The sequence below is a fragment of the Dasypus novemcinctus genome, chromosome 3 (assembly GCF_030445035.2).
Source record: "Dasypus novemcinctus isolate mDasNov1 chromosome 3, mDasNov1.1.hap2, whole genome shotgun sequence".
Classification (NCBI taxonomy): Eukaryota; Metazoa; Chordata; class Mammalia; order Cingulata; family Dasypodidae; genus Dasypus; species Dasypus novemcinctus.
In genome coordinates, this window is record NC_080675.1 from 20,072,220 (window position 1) to 20,090,291 (window position 18,072).

Consider the following 18,072-nt stretch of genomic DNA (forward strand, 5'->3'; position numbering starts at 1 on the left):
TGTCCATCAATGGGTCAACAAAATGCAGTATATTCATGCAAGAGAATAGTATTCAGCAATAAAAAATAAATGAACAACTACAGTATGGATGAACCTTGAAACATTGTGCTAAGTGAAAGAAGCCAAACATGAAAAACCACATATTGCATGATTCAATTTAAATGAAATAGCTGGAAAAGGCAAATCTAAAGAGAAAGTAAGCATATCAGTAATTTCCTGGGGATGGGGGAGGTAATGAGAATTGACTAAAAAGAGAAATGAATAAACTTTTGGGGGTTATAGAACTATTGTAAAACTGGATTATATGGATGGTTGCACAGCTGTATGAATTTTTAAAAAAACACAGAACTCTGGATGAATTTTATAGCATGTAAATTACATCCCAATAAAGCTATTATATAAAAGAAGAAACAAGTACTTTTCCTGCTCCAACCTGTAGCAAAGGCTTTTTCAAAACTCTATTCCTGTGTGGGGTTTGATTGGGTATAATTAATTTCCCCTAGAAATTTAAAGGTAACATCTGGGGGAAGAGCATTGATGAAACTTTTCAGGACACAATTCCCAACACAGAGCTTTAGTAAACTGAGTGGAAAATTGCAGTTATTTTATTAATTTAATAATTTAATAATTAATTATTTAATAATTTAGTAATTATACTAAGTAATTATTCAGTAGAACACAGCCAGCATATCAATTCCTTCTTCTGGTAGAACACTCTAAGAGCAGGAAAAAAGGGAAGAAAATGGACTTGAGTGCTGTCTGAAGAAATACATACTTAGAAGATGCAATTGAAAGATCTCAATCTCGCACATGTAATGGCGAAGGAACACATGGTTTGGCAAGAGAAGGCATTGATATTCCTGATTTTCTGATTAATGTCATTAACCTAGCATTGAATCATGAGTTTGTAGTTGTGGAAAGTTAGCCTGACCTCTTAAGCAAATTCTCCCCCTGGCCAAAAATACTATCTTTCACTTGGGTTATTATGACTGATTCTTCCAGATAGAGTTCTTCTGTTAGTCACATCTTGCTTCCAGTTTCCCTAAAACAAAAGTTTCAGAATTTTGAGATGGTCTGTGACTTTGCATTTAACTAACCTCTCCTTGCCCTGAATCCAGCCCAGCTGTTATTATTCTTGAGGCATATTTTTCATCATTCCTTCTAAAATTTCTTCTTTCATGGACTCTTCTTATTACAAAGAGTACTGATGTACTCCTTTTTTTTTAAAGATTTATTTATTTCCACCCCCCCCCCCCCCCGCCATTGTCTGTTCTCTGTGTCTATTTGCTGCGTCATCTTCTTTGTCCACTTCTGTTATTGTCAGCGGCACGGGAATCTGCATTTTTTTGGTTCCGTCATTTTGCTGTGTCAGCCCTCCTTGTGTGTGGCACCATTCCTGGGCAGGCTGCACTTTCTTTCGCACTAGGCGGTTCTCCTTATGGGGTGCACTCCTTGCGCATGGGGCTCCCCTATCCCGGGGACACTCCTGTGTGGCACGGCACTCCTTGCGTGCATCAGCACTGTGCGTCGGCCAGCTCCACACGGGTCAAGGAGGCCTGGGGTTTGAACCGCGGATCTCCCATGTGGTAGACGGATGCCCTAACCACTGGGCCAAGTCCACCGCCTGATGTACTCTTAGATACAATGCTTTCAGAAATAATTATATAATTATTTATTTGCAGAATATCAGCTCTTCCAAAATGATACTTACACAGCAATACTGACAGTGCCCTCAACTAAATCCTATACCATAGAAATTCTATAATGTGTACTATACACAGATGCTGTTTATAAGGTGGTACTTTATTCACTTTTTATCTATATTCACATTGTAAAGAACAGGGATGTCAATTCCATCTTTAAAAAATCCTTTGATTTTGAAATAAGAACATTTCTTTCCCCAGGATCCCTCTGATTAATCCAGTTCTTACACTCTCTCCATACAAGCTGCTACTGATGTTTCTTTCATATAAATATACTATTTTGTAAGGTCTCTTTGCTATAAGAGATAAAGTGGATTACTTTATTATTACCCTGCTTTACAGGTTTAAATGATTATAGCTTAGTGGGTTGCTGTTATTTTATTAATTATGAATTAATTTAATTTGTGGAGGTTGAAAGCATCACCTATTTTTTCTCTAATTAATTATGCCTGGATGTATTGATAGAGGAATCTTTTATAATGATAATGTGGGCTAATGACACAGCCTTTCATGTTTGGAAACCAGCTCCTGAGTTAGATAAGAGTCATAAATAATGTGAGTCATGGTACCTTGTTTTAGTTACTGCTAGTGTCTTCTGATACTAAAGCATCAGTTGGCTCAGGGAGAAACTGATCTCATCACTGGAAAAAGTCTGAGGTTGTTTGCTGAGACCTCTCTTTGGGAGCATTGTATAGAATGCTCTGAGCATTTGGCAGACCCCCATGCCTTGCCATCTGACTGTCATCAGACTCTTTGGGATTGAATCCTGATCCAAATCATATTGGCTGCATATGACCTGCATGATTTTGGACAAGTTTCTTTAACTTCTGGGCTTCACTTGCTTTATCTTCAAGTTGGAGAAAATGATTCTAATGACCTCAAAGTGTTGCTGAGGGGATTGAATGAAATAAAAAAATATAAAGTGCTTAATAAATTAGTACCTGATGCATACTTAAGGGCTCACCAGATGTTAGGTTATTGTTGTTCCTTTTATTTTTATTAATTAACTCTCTTAGAATCCCCTTCCTAACCTTTGAATTCTCCTCTTTATTCCCATTTCATTCTCTGTAAATCTTGGAGTCTTGAATATTCCTTTAAATGTTTCAAAAATGGCAAAGGTGAATTTATAATTATTTCAATTTTGTATTTTATCTTCTTGATGTTTAAATGCATTGTTTTCTTAATGTGAAAGGCGTTTTCTTTCTATTTTATTGAATATTATTATATGACACTGACTTTTTGCAAACATGTCTAGAAATTGATTGTTTGGTGAACTTTCTCTTTCAAGCATTAATCATATTTTAAAGATCTTTTGGCATATATTTTACCCCTACTTTTTACTCTGAATATATTTAATCCAATGTTTTATAGTTTAAAAAAGTCTTCTAGACTATTGGTTAGCTCCATTTAATTCATTAACTAATTTACAAATAGTTCTTGGACATCTGTTATGTGCCAGACCTTCTTCTAGTTACTGTAATATAGATTAAATAACATGATAACTGAAAAATTGACCACTGAATTTAAAAACATGGAGGTGATTGGTGATCTTGATAGTTGATAGCCTGTTGTAAAGGTGATTAAGAAAGAAGAGGAAAAGGAAAATTGGAGATAGCAAGCAAATACAGATAATTTTTTTTGAAGAGTTTTGCGAATAAGGAAAACAAAAAAAAATGGGAAGAAAATGAAGGAAATTGTGGGGTCATAAAAGGTTATTATTATTACTATTATTGAGATGGGGAAATTATTGGTTGCAAGTATATCAATGAGAATGATCTAGTAGAGCAGAGTGTAAAGTGAGAAAAGCTGTTGATGCAGGAAAAATATAGAGGAGACAATTGCTGAAGCTATGTCCTTGAGAAAGAGAGAAGAAACAGCATCTGTGCCCCAAAAGAGATACCAGCCTTTGATATGCCTTTTATAAGAGCAGAAATTCATTCACAGTAACAAAGAAAAAGTTGACTGCACACCAAGTGTGCTCAGTCAAGCTTTCCTGTCATTAATTGGACTGCATACTTAGAATCTACTCTATCGATAGTTTCTGCTCCCTTTACCAGGTCCTGTCTTCTATCACTCAGGATTAGCCTCTGTCTTTCCATTTAGTCATGATGACTAAATAACTATGACCATTTAGTCACAGTATGATTTTATCCCTCCTTTTGGAATATAAACATCTGCGGGTCTTCAGTGCCTGTCATCAGCAAGATCAAGATGCAACATAAATCAACTATTTTCCTCTAGCTAGTGAGAGGCTATTTCTAATTTCTTCTACAAAATCCCTATTTGGCTTGGCATTTTCTGCTATCAGGTCTTCTTAATTATATCACTTTTGTGTAGTGAAACCTAATCTACAGAATGCATTTGGCATTTTTGGAATGTGGGTGTGTGTGTACTTATGAACATGTATGAATCTTTTAACTAGAAATGTTTTTGAAGGAGTTTAATAACACTAATTTGTGAACAACTGCTTGAAGACTAACCTTCTACATTTCACTTCCGAGGCCATGCAACAAGTTAAATACCTGAGCCCACCTGACTTACACGTGTAAGAGTAAGTACTGATCCTTCAGTAGATTTTGGTGCAAGAGCTGCTCAAGGGCAATCACACACTGAGACAGAAGGCTGCTCTTTCCCCTTTAGTAATGGTAGACAAGGAAAGTTTTAATTGCTTTAATTAATGCCTTGGGTTTCTTTGAAATCCCTGTGCTCCTCTGTATAGCCATGATAACATCGTAGTCTCTGTGCAAATCAGTTCCAGTAGTGATGGAAGACATTGGCTTTATTCTCATGCAATAGCCTTGACTTCTTCTCATGTAAAAGCTACTTATCATGGTTACCACCTTGACTCTGTCAATTGCTCCGGACTAATTTGTCATTGCTATTATTCTAGTAATGTTTTATTTAAATGAGACTTCTGCTGAAGAACTTTTTTTGTTTTCAGAAGGGGAAAGAGTACAACTATAGGAAGGGATGCATACAATTATCTCCACTCAGTGTGTACTTTTAGTGAACTTTCAGATTCCCAACTTAGATGACCCTGGATTGGATTCTGGATCAAAAATACATATTAGTAGGAAAATTGATGAAAGTTGGACAAAGTTCTAAGATTAGGTAATAGTATGATATCAATATTAATTTCCTAATTTTGAAAATTATGCTATAGTTACATAAGATATTAACATTTGGAGAATCTGGGTGAAGAGGATAGGGGATTCTTTGTACCATTTGTGCAACTATTTCGTAGGCCTGAAACTTTTTCAAATGAAAGGTTAAAACCAATTTTCTCACCAGAGCTTTCTGATTTCTTTTTTAAAAAAAGATTTATTTATTTATTTAATTCCCCTCCCCCTCCCCTGGTTGTCTCGGTGTCTATTTGCTGCGTCTTGTTTCTTTGTCCACTTCTGTTGTCGTCAGTGGCACGGGAAGTGTGGGCGGCACCATTCCTGGGCAGGCTGCACTTTCTTTCGCGCTGGGCAGCTCTCCTTACGGGATGCACTCCTTGCGTGTGGGGCTCCCCTACACGGGGGACACCCCTGCGTGGCACGGCACTCCTTGCGCACATCAGCACTGCGCATGGGCCAGCTCCACACGGGTCAAGGAGGCCCGGAGTTTGAACTGCGGATCTCCCATGTGGTAGACGGATGCCCTAACCACTGGGCCAAGTCCGTTTCCCTCTGATTTCATCCAGCATGGAAGCTGAGTGTCTCAACAAACCTAAATCTAAATCTACATAGGCTAGATGACAATGCAAAAAAAGAAGCTATGGGAAGCGTATTCAGCTCAACTGATAGTGTCTGCCTACAACATGGGAGACCCAGGTTTCAAACCCAGGGCCTCCTGACCCGTGTGGTGAGCTGGCCCACACACAGTGCTGATGCACGCAAGGAGTGCCATGCCACACAAGGGTGTCCCCTGTGTAGGGGAGCCCCATGCACAAGAAGTGTGTCCTGTAAGGAGAGCTACCCCATGTGAAAAGAAGTGCAGCCTACCCAGGAGTGGCACCGCACACATGGAGAGCTGATGCAGCAAGATGATGCAACAAAAAAGAGACAGAGATTCCCAGTGCCATCGACAAGAATACAAGGGAACACAGAAGAACACACAGCAAATGGACAGAGAGAGCAGACAACTGGGGGAGGGGGAGAAGAGGAGAGAAATAGATAATAAATCTTTAAAAAAAAGAAGCTATGTTTTGGGGGAAGAGGAAGTACATTACAAACAGAAGATTTCAGAACAAAGCTATAAGATTTCCTGAAAATAGCCACCTTGAGCAAGGCTTTGAGAAAAATCAGAGAAATTGCCACTGTAATAATTGTGGTCGTTTTTGACATATTGTTATTTGAGAGAGGGATTAGATATTCCTCTGTATCTGTTTAATGGATAATTAGGACCAATGGGGAGAAGATAAAAAGATGGGTTTGAGGATATTACATAAAAGAAATTTCTGAGAATTAGACTTATCCAAAAATGAAAGGTTACAACCTTCTTTCACTGCCATCATAGAATTGTTAAAACAGAGGTCAGATGTCTTATGGGTTTTAATATTGCAGAAGGGGATCTTGAATTGGGTAGGATGCAAGAAAAAACAAGTTCCAAATTCTTTTCCAATTTATGATTTCATTTTCTTCCTAAATGTCTGAGTGATGCTCAGGTCAGGTCCTGTTTAATTTACTGTGTTAATACTACTATCACTAATATTGTGTGTGTGCATCTCTCTCTATATATAGTTTTCTTTCTCCTCCAGGTTCAGGGTGTTTGAAACATTTGCCCTGAGGCGTTGATTTATATGGATTAGTTATGTGGATTGTATTCGATGCTGCACAGTGCCTATTAAATGTGATTTATTTGTCTGTTGAACAGTAGCCTGAGACTGCTCCAAATATATCTACAGGGTGCAGGTTTGAAATTAATGTGCAAGAGAACGTTAACGTAGGGAGCATGCTGGCTGGGTTTGCTGATGTTTGGTGCAGCCAAAGGCTCTTAACTTGATGGATGGTTGTTTCCTTCTTGATCAATGCATGAATCATCTCTCCTAGGTCAACAAAGAGAGAAAACAGTAGGTGGTCCTGCCTACTGCTGGATTAAGTTCAAAGCCTGGAAAGAAATTTGCATTTGGAGGGCAGATACAAGGAGGTATGTTTTATTGAATCTCTGGTACCTTACCCTTTTTCAAGTTCATAATGCGTATGTTGGATTATAAAGATCAGAATTGTTTCTTTACTCTTTGGAGTGACCAGATGTGATCATGGTAGATCAACTTTAAATCTATATTTGAGGTTTTCTGCAAGGGATAACAGTTGATTTAATAATGAACCATATTATTAAATTTTAGATGAAAATTAATCCTTGAAATAAGTTCATTTTGTAGATTATAAACTTTCCCTCAGGAAATAAAATAATATCCAAGGATACAATGCAGCACTATGAATGGTTAGTCTTGTTTCAATCTCAGGGATGAAGGAAGAAAATCTTCCAGTCTATGGCAGAGATACAAATGCTATCCTAACAACCCTCACATTCCAGATGAAGAGAGCCTAAGAGATAATTGAATGCAATTATTTCAAATATTAGTTTTAAGGTGCTATTCGAAATATCTGTTGAAGTAAAAATAAAGGAAAATCCTATTGGATAAATCCTTACTGACTTAGATTTGGCAACCCAAAATATAGGTGATGGAATAGATAGATTGAAAGAAAATAGGCATAGAATCAGATATGATCATGGTAGATCATCTTTATATGTATATTTGGTAGTAATTTCTGAAAGGAATAGCACTGATTTATAAATGAATCATATTAGCAGGTAAATGTTAGAAGGAAATTAAATCTTGAAATACTTTAATTTGTATATGAATTGAATTCAAACTCTATAGCTTACTTATTTTGCAGTCTTGGGAAATTGATTTATTGTTTCTAAGTCTTAATTTCTTTATTTGTAAAGTGGACAAATAATATCTATTTCAAATAGTTGTGAGAATTAAAGGTGATAATCTTGAGTACTTAGCATAGCATCTGGCACAAAATAGATTCTCATTATTAAGATTTTCATTAAAAAGATAATTGTAGAATTTCTTTCCTATGAGATAGACTCAATTAGGACAAGAACTCTGTCTATCCCTGTTCATCTGTTATTCTAAGAATCTGCTTGTGTTTTGGATATAATAACCAGGCACTGTTTATGGACTTAATTAATTCAGTGCTTTTAGTTTCCATTTTCCTGGGTTTCCCCCTGAAGTGTGGATTGTTGAGATCCGTATTGAGGGAGACAGGGGGAAGGCTATTTGTGATCCTGCAATGGCCTGTGTTTGGCTGATTGGCTCTTTCTATCTGAAAGATGCGCTTCTTCCAACAGGAGAAGAAATATTACCTGCAAATGTAATTTTCCTTTTAGAACTCAAAAAGTTCAGCTTGTTCTGTGTTTACAGCTAAACTCTGGAGCCATTGCTGGAGGGAATATCCTGGGGAAGATGGTGGTCAGAAGATATTAAAGCAAAGCTGAATCACATCATTCTGATTTCTTTCCTAAGTGCGGTACTATTAATTGTCTTGAAGATCCTTTGTCAGGTGATGGTAAAATCAAGTCCTTCTAGATCTGTCTTCCTTAAACGTCAGATGAAGACAGCTGTTGCTAGCAGGACTGAAGCTGCTTATTCCTTCAAGGTTTGGAAATCACCTCTATCTTTCACACTAATCAGAGAAGCGATGACATTAAATTTTCTCAGTAACTTTCCATCCGTTCCTAGAAGCTTCTCATTCCTTCCATGAATAGCAATGTGTGTGTGGTCTGCAAACAAATGAAGTGCATCACCTCTCAAAGTGTCACTTTATGCAGACCTATTTGTTCAGAAAGTGGTTCATTATTTTTGAAATTAACTTCACAATTCACCTGAGATACCTGAAACACTTCTAATGGTTTTCATTTTGAGTAAATGAAAAGACTGAATTTTTACTATATACTTTAGAGGAATAAATGATGCTTTATCAACGTTATAAGACTCTTAATTCAGAGCTCTCTAAAAGCAGCTGAGCTTTTTTTTTTTTTTAATGTTAACAGCCATACAAAATGTCAGGACAGATCATAGCAGTTAAAAGAAATGCTTCTCCAGCCACAGTTGGTTGTTTCATTTCAAGATGGGACACAGGGAAATCTTACTATCAGTGAACATTTTGGAAAAAGAGAACAGGGAACTCTTGTATGGTGGTAGGGCTATAAATCTACAGATGCTTAAATAATCAGAATAGCTACTAGGAAAATCGCACCTTAAATAAGATGCTAATAAAGTAAACCATGAATGTAGAAGTGGGGGATTAATCGAGGCCATGATGTACATCAGACACCATGAACTTCGACATCAGAGAGCTTTCAAATTTGGCTTGAATTCCTGGCTGTGTGACTTGTTATGCGATATCTATGAGCCTTAGTATTTGCTTCTAGAAAATAAAAATATTGATATATAGCTCATACAGTAATTTTGATGATCTAATTGAGAGAATAAATGTAAATACACATAGTGCCATGCATATTTCCTTGGCTTCTTACTAGCCATAATTTGAGAAGCAAGATCTATCTTTGATACTTATCTCCATCACTGGTTAAATGTAAGTTTAGAAAAATTACTTACTCTCTGATTTAGCGCCTGTCTTCTTTGGAAGGAGCACTTACATGAGAAGGGTGCGTTAATCACCTTCTCAGTTCAGTGGACACTGTTATCATTGTTCTGTGCAAAGCTCCTCTCTTGTATTTTTCCATTTGCTATTTGTGCCCATTATTCAGTCCCAAAATCCATGTTTCCTGTAGGCAAACCTTCTAATATGCTTGCTATGTGTCCTTTTACTTGTACATATTTATGTAATCCATGGATTATTGTTTTACTTACACAGAGGTCTAATTTCCATATATAATATTGCCCAATAGATCTTATCTGTCATCTTTTCCACACATTGCCAATTGTTGTTTTATCTGTATCACTGTGTACAAAAATCTACATTTTATTCTATTGCATGCCTCCCCAATATTTTCTCTGTCTATACTTCCAGTGATGGGCACCTGGATGGCCTCCAATTCTCCAATTGAACTGGCAAAAATTGGAAAATGGAACATTTCCAAGTGCTGGCAGGGAGATAAGAGATAAAGAACCCTCACACCCTGCTGGTGGGGGGACAATTAGGCATGCCCACTCTGAAGAGCAATCTCTATCTAACTACTTTCTATCTATCCACATGTAAACATATACACATATATATACACACACACATACATATATTGGTAGATAGATACAGGTATAGATTACAGGTATACAAACATATGCATGAACACACACATACATAGCCTATGACTTAGAAAGTATTCTCCTGGAAAACTGGGAAATGTAAGTATATAACATTCCATCCTTTGCAGAATATGAAGGCAAATTAGACAGAGGCATGAATGAATACTGAGTCTGCCAGTCTAGTATTATGTATTATGAAAGGGCCAAAAGCCAAATCCTCTCTGTGTTCCTTCTAGGGAAATTAAGGCAGGTCTTCCTTATCTTTTGTATGCATGGGCCCCTTTGGCAATCTGGGGAAGTCTTTAGAACCCTTCTTAGAATACCACTTTTAAATGCATAAGAGAAAATATGTGATTACAAAGGACATCAATCACATTGAAATAAAGTTCCCCAAATATTTTTACAATATCATTATATTTGTGTATATCTTTTCATTAATACAGTAAATATTAGCAACATGACTAATAAATCTCCACTGGTCAAGAATTCTCATTTAAATTCTAAGAAAGTTTCAGCATTGGAAGTTACAAGATCCCTTTCTTTAATTTTTGAAGTTTAGGGGAGGAAAAACACAAGACGGAGAACCACGGCCCCTGGAGACCCATTTCATCACCTTGTCCCCCACCCCACCCCCCAGGGTCTCTTCTTGCTCTGTTGCTACTCTGTGGACTCTGGTGGCTGTCAGTTTCTGAGGTGATGGTAGAGCTCCCGAGTGCACGTGGAGAGTGAAGAGGCAAGAGCAGGACTGAAAACACTTCAAACTCTCCTCCCCTGCTACCTCTGTCTAATGTCTGGTTCAGACTGCAGCAAAGCAACCCCTTCCCATCTTTCATAAATACATGTCAGCTCACAAGACCCTTCAGAATTCCCAAGAGTTTCTGGCAGCTTTGTTGTTGTTAGTTCTTTAGATCCAGGCTTCCTTCCCTCTTGCTTTAGTAGTTTCTCCAGGGTTTATTTTGACGGGTGGCAGCCAACAGTTGTAGCTAGTTTGTCATCTTGACAGGAGCATATTAGTTTCACTATCTGAAAAATAGCAATTTAATACCATCTTTATAGGATTGTCTTGAGAATGAAATGAGACAATGCAACGTAGTTAGTGCAGCTGCTGGCCCATAGTAGGTACACATTCTAAGTATCTTACATTTCAAAGAAGTGTAACATGCCGCTGGCATGCTGGTGTGTGTGGGTGTCCACCACTGGAAGCAAGGCGCAAGGTAGAGGCCCTTCCCTATGTGGCAGTGACTCTCAACCTTGGCTACATAGTAAAATCACCTGATGTCCCTGTATAAATTGAGGTACACAGGCTACCACCTATCCAGTTATATCAGAATCTCAGGGAAGAACCTCCAAATCTTCATTTGTTAAAGCTTCTCAGGTGAGTCCAATGTCAACCAAAATAGAGAATCTCAGAATAATGGGTCCTCTGAGTTGGAAGGATGGTTCCTCTATACCCCAGTAACTCTGGATGGCCATCGAGAAGAATATAACTTTCCAGGTGACTTGTTCAATTTTCATAAAAAGCCACTAAGTTTAATGGTTTCTGAGCACACACTCACACATATACTCATTGTTTGTATGATAAACCAAGTATTGAAGTGCTCAAGGTGAGGTGCATTTGAAGTAAAAGAGGGAGAGAATAGGACAACTCTGGGCAGTACATAAGTTTTCAGCGATCTGAGAAAATATTTCTAATGACTGTAAAATTCACAAAATTAGTCAGCTGGGCTCTTTGGAAAAGTTGATAGAAAGAATGCATTAAAATTCTCCAAGATGATCATGCTGTCCATTACTATAAAATTTGTCTCTCTAGTGTTGGCTTCATATCAGTAGTGCTTTTCACTGTAGGCAGCTTGAAATAAAGCAGATTTAGAATATATCATCTAGAGTTATTGTAAATGCTAGTGTTTTAAAATCGCCTGCCAACTTAGAGTTATATCTGTATGTTCTTTCCACCGAGTGAGGTGCGAGAGGTGGAGAAGGACTTGGCACAAAGAGTCCTTCCTCAGGAAGAGAGAAGCATGCAGATGGTCCAGACAGTTGGGGGCAAGGAATTATAAGCTATGAAAGAGTTCCTAACTGAAGACAGATTATGGACTTGCCCTAGGAAGTGTTATTTGAGCGATAGTTAATGGAAGTTTATGCAGCTACCCTGAGTGTAAAGACAGACAAAGATGGATACACAGAACCCTTCACATCTAACTTCTTAAGGAGTCATTTTCAAAACCTTAAAACTATCAGAAGTGATTCAGTGGAGATCTGGAACTCAGCAACTTAGTATAGAGATTCTTGTATTTTCTTTCAATTTTAGCACTACTTTCCAATTGCTACTAGCTCTAACACCCATCCAGCATTGCAGAGCAGATTGCCAGCACTTCAGTGCTGAAAAGAGGAGTGCACAGAAGAATAAATATCCCTAGGGCTGCCCTGAAGCAACACTGTGAAGAAGTTAAAGCATGCCTGCAGTATCCTTCTTTTCTCTTTAACAACATCAATACTAAAAATAACAGTAATTCATCTGCCAGTATCTATGAATCAGTGTGCAGTTTGGAACAGATTCTTTTTGACTTCCCTACCCCAATCAGATTTATGTGTCCTTGTCCTGATCTCTCTGATTCTACTCTGTGTTAAGTGACAGTTAACTTGACAAATGATGTATTGAAGAGATTGTTAATGCATTCATTAAAAAATAATAAGCATTTATTGAGTGCTTTTCATGTGTCAGAAAATATATTAGAAGTGTTTGCATGTATTATATCCAACCAAATTAACATTTTCATTTTGAAAGTTATCTAATGATTAAACCCAAGAAAATGGCCAAACTGGCTGACCTTTGGGTTCCTGGCAGGGGAAGAGGATATATGTGTTGGCTGGAAAACATGAAAGAGCCTCTCAAATCATATTCGTGAGTCAATCATCTATGTCATCTGCGGTAAGATAGTTATTAGAAAACATATACCATTTGAGTCAGAAGCCCTGGATTAGAGAATTGTATCTTTTATTGACTATGATCTTTAGCCATCATTTATACTCTCTGAGCCTCAGTTTTCTCATCAGATAAAGTGGTAAAATCAGTAAGACCTTTTTGGGTAGTTGTGGAGATTAAATCTGGCATCTATTTGTATTTTGAAATGAACCCTGTATATTTTAGTTAGGCTGGTCCTTGTTAGAAATAGAGTTTATACCAGATTTTAAATTCTATACTTTGCAGGTCAGTTTTGGGGTTTCCATGGATATCTATTCAGGGCAAATATTATGAACTATCAAGAACTTCATCCTAAATTAAGAAAGCCCTGTTAAAATATTTTGTCATTCTTGTTAAGGACTTACACTTTACTTGACCAGTTGGTAATAATGCTTCATGGGTAGTGGGCTATTTTTAATGAGTACTGTAATCTTTTGTGAGGTACATTAATTTCTTACTCAGTATATGCATGTTTCTAGGTTGTGTGGGTTTCTGATAAGTCTTAATAAAGTTTAGATATATGAGTAAAATAATTTCCACTTAAGCTTAAAACCATATCAGTCAGTAGCTGCTAAATTATTGTGCTAGTGTTAGAAAGCACCTTTAAAAGGTCTGGGGAAAATTAATAGTTTTTTTTATGGCAGAATCCATACATTTACTCTGGTCTGACAAAAGTAGGGATCAGTCATTTGGGAAATTTGATTCATTTGGGAATTAAACCAGGAAAATGATTTTCTTTTCAGTTTCAGGATGTGTTGCTCATCTGGTATGGAACGTTTGCACATTAATCTGATAGATCTGTGTTGAAAGAAATGAATACTGCTCTGGACAATTTTTTAGAGTTGCATATGTAGAAAGAGAAGTCCTTGGTATTTCCCACTATTTTGGTAGTAATGATACCTATAGAGATCTACATTCTTTCTTACTGTATACCAATTTCTTATGCAGGCATCAAAGGCATTCTAAATATGGCTCCAATCCATATTCTGGTCTTGGTTTTGATTATTCCATCCCATTCTCTACCCCCCCCCCCACCATACATCCTTCACTATCTTAGGCAACTTGCAAACGCCTCTTTGAGTGAAGACCATTGTTGTACTTATCATTTCATCCACAGAACTTTGTTTACAAGTTGCATTAAAACAATTCAGAATGATCTATAACTCTGACATCACAATTCCCCTGGACTCCAAATTCACCTGTCAAAAACACTACTCTTATTTTAAGGTTCTTTCAAAAATTCATCTTTCATTTTTGAAAACCAGACTTGATCGACCCAAATGCTGACCTTACAAAATGTATTTTTTGATTTTCATGATAGTTATTGAGGATAATAAACAAATGCTTAATAAATTAATATTTGATAATAAACTCTTTGGGAATATAAATTCTAGCATATATTGGCTAGAATATAAATTCTAGCATATATAATTTCCTGGATGCTAAAACAAATACATGCCATGCATTGGCTTAAACGACAGGAATTTATTGGCTCAGTTTTGAGAGTAGAAGTCCTTAACCAAGGAATCATCAAGACAATGCTTTCTCCCAGAAGAGGGTGACATTCTGGGGCTGGCAGCCAGCGATCCTTGGTCCCTGGCTTTTCTGTCATGTGGCAATGCACATGACGGCTTCTCCTGGGTTCTCCTTTCTCTTCTGGGCTGTGTTGACTTCCATCTTCTGATTCCTTCCTTGGCTTTCTCTCTTTCTCTGGGGTCTTCCCTACAAGACTTTCCCTAATAAGCTTAAGACCCATTCTGATTCAGTTGCACCACACCTAATTGAAGTTAACCTCATCAAAGGTCTTCTTCACAAGGGTTCATACCCACAGGAATGGCTTTAAGGTTGAGAACTTGATTTTCTGGGGTATATAGCTCCAAGCCACCACAGTTCCCAAACTGTTGTACTTATGTTCCCTGTAGCAACACCGTAAACTTAAAGTGGTGCTGCTGGATGTTTTATACTTTCAAGGGAAACAGTGACACTTGATATCTGTTGGTCATGAACAAACAAGCTCAAATAGTTCACAATTTCAATATCAGATCATGCTGTATTCCTATTGATTCATTTTGTGAAACTGATATTTTGGCAGTTGCTGTGGTACAAAATGTCAATACGGGACAAGAAATCAGGAGAATGGTGTCCAAATTGATATCAATGTCAGGGAAGTAGGCCAACAGGCAATACTTCCCATTAATAAGTATAAGTGAAATAAAATATTATATATATATATATATACATATATATATTCATTCTTTTGTATTATCTTACTTTCTGAGATGAGGAAGGATGAGGCATTTGTTAGAAAGGACAGCCTGTATAGGGTACCATGGGAGAGTAGCTTGGATAGACAAGCTCAGTGAATACTGATATGGACAGATGGGCAGAGAGAGTAGAGAGAACTCAGGAAGAGCATTAGAGAATGTAGTAATCATACTTAGCAGATTTTACAGTTCTGCCTCAGGCAGCCCCAAAGCTACCGACAGTTTGACTGACATTCAAAACCTGAATTTCCACTTTTAGAGGATATCAACCTTAAAAATATACTTCTCTTCATTTGGAATGGTTTGTGTGGGACGATACGGCAAAGGGTGGGCATTTTCTGGTACAAAACGTCTTGGAATTACCCAGTGCCAATAATTTCTCAGGTATTTAATAATTTCTGTTATTGTTCAAAATGTCTGTTGCAGATGTGTCATTTTTTAACGAATTGTGAAATTATGATTAAGAAGAGGAGGCCAAAGAGATAATTGTGTCCCTTAGAAAAATGATTGTTGCATTAGTTAATTTCAAAGTTGGAAATGGTGATGTGTGCAGTTGGATTCTTTTTGAATAACCAATAAGGCTTTCAATGAGAACATATACAATATTCAGTCAACAATGGGCTTAATGGTGTTAAGAAAAAAATATCTAAAACTTGGAAGTAAGGCAAAAGACTGATGTCATGTCTTTTCAATGTCATATTGGGGCATGGTTTAACAGGTTTACATGGGTTTATTTGGTGATCTAGGAGAATGCATATTTGACTTTGCTTTTTCACTGTTTGATTAAAGCCCAGATACCAACTAGTTATAAGTTAGTATGTAGATGTCTCTCTAATAGAATAGATATCCTCAAAGCTGACTGTTTCATTGCCCTATAGGTCAATTTTGTATCTATTATCAAATTAATTTCAGTATTCCTTTGACCAACTGACTATATAAATCACCAGTACTCAAGATGCTTTGAACTAGCTTTATCATCTGGTTCCTTTATTAATTAATTGGTTGAGTAAAATACTAGACACATACTTATTCTGTTTGTATGACAGAAAGGTTTTTAACTTTTTGAAAATTATATTTCAATAACGATTGAATGGATAATACAATACTCCCTGGCTCCCCTCTTAAATCAATCAGATCGCACCTGATTACCTGTTTAGAATTCCAGACAGGCTTAAACAATAATTTGGATGAGGAAGAAGTAATCATTAGAAAACCTGCCTATGCAATTCAGTGTATTCATGTGTGTTGGCCATATGTTTTCTGGCCAGAAATGATGCCTTTTAACTAGAATACATGTTGTATCCCTAAAGCAGTCATCACATTATCTTGGCAACTAAATGAAGCGTATCTGGGGAATGAAAGTGGTACAAAATGAAATAGATAATTGCTAAGTGCCTATCATATGCTAAGCAGTTGTTATTCATGCTCTAATTTAGTTTTTTAATAGCCCTATATGGTAAGATCTTTATCTTCACTGTACAGATGAAACACTGAATTTCAAAGAGGTAAAGTTATTTGGTTAAGCTATATTATGTGGGCTTAATCCAGGTTTATCTGATTCCAAAGTTCATATACTTTCTACCACTTTAGCATTGTACCTGAGAATTATTTCCTTGATATTACCTGGAAGCTATTAGATAAATAAGAAAACTCAATAATTTACCATGACCATTGTTTTCTTCCTGTGATAGTGTCAAGAATTTTGGTTTAGAACTTATAATGATATTCTCACCATGTTCCCACCAATACTTCAGTTTGTAATATATGAATGAGTTTGTAATATATGAATGAATGAATGAAGTAAATGAAAGACAGTCTTAATAGAATAATTCTATGGTAAACTTAGTCTTCTTGATTATGATCTATTTTGTAGTAGATTTCAGCTCTTCAATATCAAACCCCCTCTTCCCTGGTTTCCAAGATGGGGAAATTCCTCATCATGTATATTTTTGGAGGTGTTAGTGCTGTACCCCACTGTGGAAGTGAAAATGGGAATAGACCACATCTTTCCCTGTTTCAGTGTACCCATTGGTGGGCTCTGGTTGACTTTAGCTACATCAATAAGGCATTCTTTCCTGCGATTCTGAAATTTAATTGGATGAAGTAAATATATGGGGACAGTAAGAGGTTAGATACGTTGTAGTGGCAAAAAAAGCACATGAACCAAACTTTCTTCAGAATGATATTTGTGTGACTTCTTGGCTAACCCTTTGGAGCTTCCTTAATGCGGCTGAGATAGCTAACACTCCCACAGCATTCATTCTCTTAATCATTTTGGCAAGAGAGTTTAAGCTGGCACATGGCTGACAATTACAGGTCCAAATTTCTATCCTTCTTAGCAGCTTGGTGTGGCTGAGTGATGTAAGTGGGATGTGAGCAAAAATGATGGATGCAACAAATAGACCCATTTTCTTGCCCTGTATTTCCTCTCTTTCCTCTTTTCTACAGATATAAATGAGATCATGACAGCAGCAAAGTTCTGACAAGGCAGGTCAGATGGCAGAGCAACAAAATGGAAGAAATTTGGTCCCCTGATTGATTTTTTGGAAAGGTCCCTGCCTGCCTCCGTGGACTAGTCTATTAGGTAAGACTGAAATAAAGTTCAACAAGCAAAACCCACAATATTAGGGCATCTTTTTATTACAGCAGCTTAGTCTCTGTTCTAGCTAATATAGCTAGATGTTTTTTCAGTCCTCACTTGTCAGGCTACATCAGTTCCACATAATCCTGACATCCCCTCAAAAAGGTCTCTTTTTGATTAAGATATTTATATTTGGTTTCTGTTGCTTGCCACCAAGAACTCTGACTGACATGCGTCCATCATAATATAACTTAGAGTGATTTTTGTTTCCCCTGGAACCTCTGCTGCAATAA

At 37.1% G+C, this 18,072-nt stretch overlaps 1 long non-coding RNA gene across 1 annotated transcript in view; it reads left to right on the forward strand.

Moving 5' to 3' along the window:
• Positions 1-17,782, forward strand: part of LOC139438637 (uncharacterized) — a 154,886-nt gene extending 137,104 nt beyond the window's left edge. Inside the window, exons 2-3 of the long non-coding RNA XR_011648284.1 lie at positions 6,740-6,836; positions 17,647-17,782. This is a non-coding gene — a long non-coding RNA (uncharacterized lncRNA). The remainder of the gene's footprint in view (positions 1-6,739; positions 6,837-17,646) is intronic.
• Positions 17,783-18,072: the final 290 nt, after the last annotated feature.